This window comes from Aegilops tauschii, chromosome 4 (assembly GCF_002575655.3).
Source record: "Aegilops tauschii subsp. strangulata cultivar AL8/78 chromosome 4, Aet v6.0, whole genome shotgun sequence".
Taxonomy (NCBI): domain Eukaryota; kingdom Viridiplantae; phylum Streptophyta; class Magnoliopsida; order Poales; family Poaceae; genus Aegilops; species Aegilops tauschii.
Genome location: NC_053038.3, coordinates 192,723,757 through 192,731,256, shown reverse-complemented (window position 1 = coordinate 192,731,256; position 7,500 = coordinate 192,723,757).

Sequence of the window (7,500 nt, the reverse complement as noted above, 5' to 3'; positions counted from 1 at the left end):
CATGATGGACAAGGCCACAAGTACAAGGATGAAGGAGCACGACGAGAGGAATCGGAGAAAGTCTACAGGCCCCGGACATCCGGCCCTGGCCCGGACATCCGGCCCCTGAAGATGTCAACAACAGCAGCAGCCCAGCAACCGAAGTGCTACAGGGCCCGGACATCCGGCCCCTCCCGCAAGCCCGGACATCCGGCACCAGCCCGGAAATCCGGCGCCCATCACAGAACGTCCAGAAGCTGGATCTCGCCAGCCCGGACATCCGGCCCAGCGCCCGGACATCCGGCGTCTCGGGAAAGCCCAGACATCCGGCCCGTCGCCCGGACATCCGGCCCCTCCTGCCTACGTGCAGTGTATCCGGGCCGAAAGCCCATGTACACCTTTGCCCCTTAGACTATATATACTCCCCCTCCACCTACGTTTTAGGGTTAGCAAAGGATTAGCTCATATGTGAGATAGAGCTTTGCTCATCCATTACGGATCTACTCCACGAGAGAGACCGCAGCCCCTCTACGGAGAAGATCACCTTGCATTCAAGACCTCCTCACGGAGAAGACCCCCATCAAGACCTCCTTACGGAGAAGAACCGGTTACCTTTGTATCGTCCTTCGTTGACTTTGGATCTTGTATCTTACCTTTGTGTTCATCGATCTAGCGCATGTGTGATATATTCTTGTTGGTTGAGTGATTCTCTCGTGTTTCCCCCTCGTGTTCTTCGAGTTCCTCTTTGGGATCCGCTCCTTTCGTGAAAGATCGGCCATCTAGGGTTCCACCCTTCAACATCTTGGATCAGAGCCAGCTTGTCTCATGATATCTTGGTATCATGAGCCACGTTGATCACGATTTCGGAGCCTCCCCGTTGTGTTTTCTAGCCTAGTTTTGTTGATTTTGTCCTAAATTCGAAAATTCCCCACAAAAATAGCCCCCAAATTTTTTTGTGATTTGTTGGTTTGATGAAGTTTTGTTGGATTTGATCCATGGATTTGCTTTGTTACTTGTGGATCTAGCTTTCCCCCAATTTTCCCCACTTTCCATCTACGAAATCTCCGCAATTTTGCCCCCAGAATCATCAATTTCCGCCCCCAAAATCGAGTTCCTCGAGTTCATCCTCAGATTTGGAGCCCGGATATCCGGCCCGTAGCCCCGGACATCTGGCCCCCCGGACATCCGGCATGTGGCCCGGACATCCGGCTCCTGGAGCGCAATTTCGCGCGCGGTTCTGGACATCAGGTCCCGGAAATCCGGCCTGAGCCCCGGATGTCCAACCCCTGGGATTTCAGCTTTCCCCGTTTCACCGTTTTGTGCATTACTAATTCATCCGGAGTCCGTTTTTGACGATCTTTAGCTCGTTTTGAAGCTCTAGACATCCCCCATCCCACAAAAATACTACCATCCCCATTTGACCCCATCAAATGTTTGGAACTTTGGCATCTTTGCCTAGGGCTTCCACCATATCATTTGCATAACCACCACCGACTTCCGCAACCTAACCCATTTTGATACCCCTTAGCATTAGTGGTTGTTTGAGTTGTGATTTGAGTCTCCTAAGGTGTTTAGGCTACTTAGGGACGGTTGCTTCTTCATCAACCACCACCATAACTTCCGCATAGGCTTACCCACCATAAAATTCCACCACCTCAACTTAACCCAATTTTGCTTGTGTTGTGAGTTGTGTCTCCTAAGGTGTTTCGGCTACTTAGGGATCGTGCTTCCAACTCCGACACCGTTTATAATCCACCACCTTACCCTCCACTTCCGCATTGCGTTCTCCAAACCCCATCATTGCATTTCCGCAATCCCTTTGAGTTTCCGCAAAACCACCACCGCTTTCCGCTACCACCATTTGACATTTGACATTTGAGATTTTGAGTTCGCGGTTTTTCCGTTTCCTAAGGTGTTTCGGCTACTTAGGGACAAGTCTTCATCATCTTGGTATCTACATCAAAAACACCGCCACTCATCATCACCTCGGACGGTAACCTCCATATCATCTTGGTAGCGTGGTATCCCTCCATTGTATATCCCCTTGCAATTGCATTGATAACCCCCTGGCCCATTTTGAGTCACTAGCCTATGGAGACTAGCCATTTGAGTATTGCCGGCAAAGTTACTTGTGCACATTAGTGATCTACACCTTCCCTTGCATACATACCACATCATATTGGTATCATCATATCATCTCTTGTGCCACAAGTTTGTTCCCGCATATATACAATTGCTATCTTCGCTTGTGCATCGTGGCCATATATATAAAAAAGAGAGAGAATAAGGTTTTAAGCAAAAGAGAAAGAGCAAAGAAGCTTGTAAGCAAGTGCCATAGCATCATACCACATTGCATATAAAATTGTCATATCCGATCATCTTGGATCAAACACCGGGAACCATACATACATAGCATACTTGGGATAGAAGTTTATCCATTTTTCATATCATAGGTTGTGCACAAGTGTCGTATCCGCCTATAGAGCAATCGTGCTAGCGTCTCTCTTGAGTTGTGCAACACGAGCGTTTTCCGTGGACTCCACATTTTGTGCTCATTCCTTGGTTGCATGACCCCATTTATCTATCCGTGTGTGTGTTTCCGTGTGCCATTCTTTGCTATTGGTCTACTTGTTTCACTTGCAAATTTGTGAATCTCTTTCAACATTATTGACTCTTGCTAACATTTTGCATCAAATTTTTGTGCCACTATCCTCATCGAGCTCCACCATAAGCCTTATTTGTGTAGGTGTGAGAAACCGACAAGAATTGGTACAAATTGTGCTATTTCCTTGTTACATCATTGAGTGATCATTGATCCATTTTCAACATCGGTCAAGGTACATTTGGTATAAGTTCTTCTCTTTCTCCCACTCATATTTGCTCGAGTCTTGTGATGGATAGGCAAGGCATTTCATCTCCGGTCTTCGACAACAACGACGGCGTGAACAACTACATCACCAAAGCATCCATCTTCGATCTACAACGACAAATGCAAGGCACACAATCTACCTTGCGAGAGCGCCTCGACAACCTCGCCATCGACATACACCACTCTGAAGCAAGGAAAAGGGACTACATCGACACCAAGTTGGGTGAGCTAAAGGATCAACTACGAGACATGGTGGCCGACTACAAGTCTTCTTCCCCTTCATCATCCTCAAGGCGGCGGCGAGCAAGTCGATCATCTTCGGAGCGCAAACAAGATGCAAGCGCAAGTCATCCACGTCCACCTCTCCATGGCGACCATCGCCAACATCGTCATGAAGGGCAAGACACCTCTAAGCATCACGTGCACAACGACGACGAACGACATCTACTACGAGCTCAAGTGCGACAATGACACCATCAACATGAAGATGTTCCACAAGCGCAAACGTACAAGTCCAAGCTTCATGAGCATAAGAGAAGACCGCAAGACGAGCACCACCAAGACGGAGCTACGGCTACCACCACCACTTCGGCATCTTCGCCAAGTACTATCAAGGCATCTTCGCCATTGGACGTATGGCATCTTCACCTACTTCCCATGAGTTCGCCTACATCGACATCTTCAACAACAAGGCGTCCACCGACGAGCGAGGGCGACACTTCCATCTTCGGAAGCCCCTCAAGGAAGATGGCCGAGCATGGGAATTTCCCTTCGGTCATGGAGACGAGCTATGAGGTGCCACATCATATGGGCCTCCAACAACAAGACAACGACAAGACGGTCAAGCAAGGGCCATCCCCTTCGACCACGGCAACGAGCACGAACCTCTTCAACTACATGAAGACGACGCCCATATTGGAATCATACTCCGAGTCAAGCTACGAGACCGCACATGAGACCTTATCTTTGGTCTTAGAGGAGAGTGATGATGTGCCATCTTCGGCCTTCATCCACGGCTACGACTACGACATGATTGAGCATGGAGACATTTGCACCAACATCTCTTCGACACCCACATATCATGAGATGACCCAATTGCCATGTGAGGAGAGCCACCAACCCATGAGTGAGATGAGTGACTCCACCATACGTGACATTGAGAGCATTTCCTATGAGAGGATGAGTGTGACCACCACTAGCCCCACACATGAGAGCATGCCACACATCTTATGTGAGGTTGAGCGCCATTTGAGTGACTCCACCAACAATATGAGTGAGAGCATCTTTGAGGGAGTGAGTGAGCCACAACACTTAGTGAGTGAGGTAGTTGACACGGCATGTGAGGCCACTATGATTTCTAACGACTTAACCTCTACTCCGAGTGTGTTTTGTTCTTTGGTGCTAGGTCTCCTACATGACGACATGCCTATCCTCGACGAGTCCATACCTCCAATGGAGACAACGATGGCCGTGGTGGACGATGATGCACCCCCCACATGGTTCCATCAAGATGAAGATGACAACGAGTGGATATTCGACACCTCACCTACAAAACATGAGCGACCTTCCAAAGGTAACATAGGTGACAATGCTTCTCTTATCCCACTAGTGGACTATCTCACCAATGATTGCTTGCATGATGTTGATCCACCTATTCTCATGTTTCATGCTAGTGCGACTTCTTCATGTCATGACTTACCAATTTATGATGAATATGATGATGAGCATGTTGAGTTGCCTAGTTGTGATGCTATGCTCCATAGGATATCCTGTGAAAATTCTATTGGTCACTTCATGTTTGACAATCCATTGAACTTGTCATATGCTATGAGTGAGATCTCCCATATTGCTTCATTTCAATCTCAACATAGTGACTATGCATGCCCCATTAAAATACATCCCATTTGCACTTATGGCATAGATGACGAGATGATGGTCATTTGCTTTTTTTTTTCATGTGATGATATTGCTATTCTTCCTTTACATGATTTGCGCAATTCATCTACTATTCCATGTCATGATCACATTGTTTCAAATATGCTTTGTTTTGGATGTTGTCAATATTCTCCATGTGATGTTTCTACAAATGCTCATGAGGATACCCCCATAGTTTCCTCATACATATTAGGAGATCTTGATGCATTCCATACCTTGCATGATTCCCATAATTGCGTGCACCATATGCATTCCATGAATAATAATGCTCTACATATTTCTCATGATGCATTACATAATTTGAGTCTCCATTATGCTATACATAACAACAAACCTCTCATGATGGATGACATGTTTCTATATCACGCATCTCATTTATTTGAGCATTGGATATTTTGTGCTAACCAGCACAAGCACGTATGCATCATGATGGATGATGTGTACATCTACCACGCACACACAATTTTTCCTTTGCCCTTTTTTTGTGTAGGTACTCATGTATACTCGTCAACCTCTCAATCCCAAGGACGAAACGAGCTCTTGAGAGCAAAGATGACTTGGGATCCCGTGGACTATCCTTACCACCATTCCCTTCGTGCAAGCACTACGCGCATCTCTTTTACTTGGCTCTCACACGGCTATGGGATATATATCAATTGTTACCTTATGCCCATTCTATCGTGTTCACTTTGCATGTTATGTTTGCTTCTATGCCTTTGCCATGCAATTGTGACCATTGCTTGCATTTACCGATGAAGCACCATTATGATACTCCTATGTGTATTTGCATGCTTGGTGGAGATCCTTGTTGCTATTGCCATGTTTATCATGTGCCTCATGCTATTGTTGATTGTTGTGTTGGGAGAGTCATGATGTCCCATTGCTATTTACATACGGCCTCTCGCCAATACATTGATGCTATATTGCTCATATCTCGCTTTCATGCTTGTGATATGTCTAGTGCATTATTCATGACCACTATTTGCACACATGACATGCTTGCCATGATTCCTCCTAGTACGTTGCATCTTCGCACTACTAGCTTGCTTGACTTGATCACTATGATTGATTGCTTTGTCGCATCACCCATGTTCCATTATTACTCGCTTTCTTGGGTTGATGACATATATGCTCATGCCTCTCACTTGATTTGTCTTGATCATTGTCTCTTGTCTCCATTAGTTGCATCTCACATATCACCTGGTATTGAGTGCCAACTTGCTATGCTTATTGATCGTGGAGACTTGGACATGTTACTTGTGAAGCATGCTTGTTTCATTGGTCCTATTGTATTTGGTTGTTCTCGCATCATACGCCTCCATACCATGAACTACACCGTTGTACTTTCTTATGATGAGCATGATGCATACACTTGTTGGGTATCTTACCACATGAATGCTAGGTTTTGCATTTCCGCTAACCTCATTTGTTTTTCCGAGTGTTTGTCATGTTCTTTCGTTTTGAAGGATTCAAAAGGAGGTACCAGCACGAGACATATTGGTTATGTGAAGGCATACAAGATGTGCAACTCCATCATCCTTGAGAAACTCCTAAAGGTGACCTCCTTCCCTTTGAGCCATCCTCATATATGCATATTGGACGGGTCATTCTTTCATTGTTGTTTCCTTCTTATTGTCTACATGATACATCTATTGGATGGAGGACCGACATTGGAGATCGACTCTATGGACCTTCACATTGAGGAGCGCTCGGACTTATTGGATGCACCTTCGAACCTCCACTCATGCCACGACATCGAGCATTGGTACATCAACACTCCTTTGACACATTGCACCCCCACCTTCATATTTGTTGATTGTGCTCATACATGTCATGCTCGATGGACATATCATACTCACCACAAGTTTGCACCCTATGCATGGATTGACACACATTATGATTGCCTTGTTGCATCTTGTATTTCGATGTCATCCATGATATATGAGCTTGTGCATTTCCTTAGCAAATTTGTTGTGATCTTTCTTGATGGCATATTCATACATAATGATCACATTGCCTACCATCAATTGCATGATAAAATAATCATATTGAGCATCCATTGCCATATTCATGCTATTGATAAACCGTCTCACTATGACATCATTTTGCACCGTGGTTGCATTCATCATATTCACAACACGTTTGTGTGCACAATGTATGATTTTTATCTCATGAACGCTTTGCATATCATTCTCTATCATCTTGATAAGCTTCATGTGTTTTGTCACGAACAATCTTGCCACACGGACTCATTCTTACATGATGGACACTTTGTGTGCGCTAACCATTGTATTTCCGAGTGTCGTTTGTGTCTGCTCTCTTTGCATGTATACCACTCCGGAGACACCTTGGAGTACTTGGATTGCGCCATGAATTCCACTCCGTCCAATTACAAGTCCGTCCACGACAACCGTTTCCATGGTGATGAGGATTTCGATCCAAGGTCGGATCTTTCCCAAGGGAGGGGAGATGATGCGGAGCATCCTACGATCATCCCCATATACACTCGAGGCTACGCCATTGGACCTAAGGTGAACCCACTCCTAAATGCTTCTCCTTTCCATTCATGTGAGACATGGTTGCTACCTAATGCAAGGACACTACACATGCCTAGGTACCAAGGAGACCCTCTCGGAGATGCTCGGAATGATGGACAAGTCCCCAAGTACAAGGATGAAGGAGCACGACGAGAGGAACCGGAGAAAGTCTACAGGCCC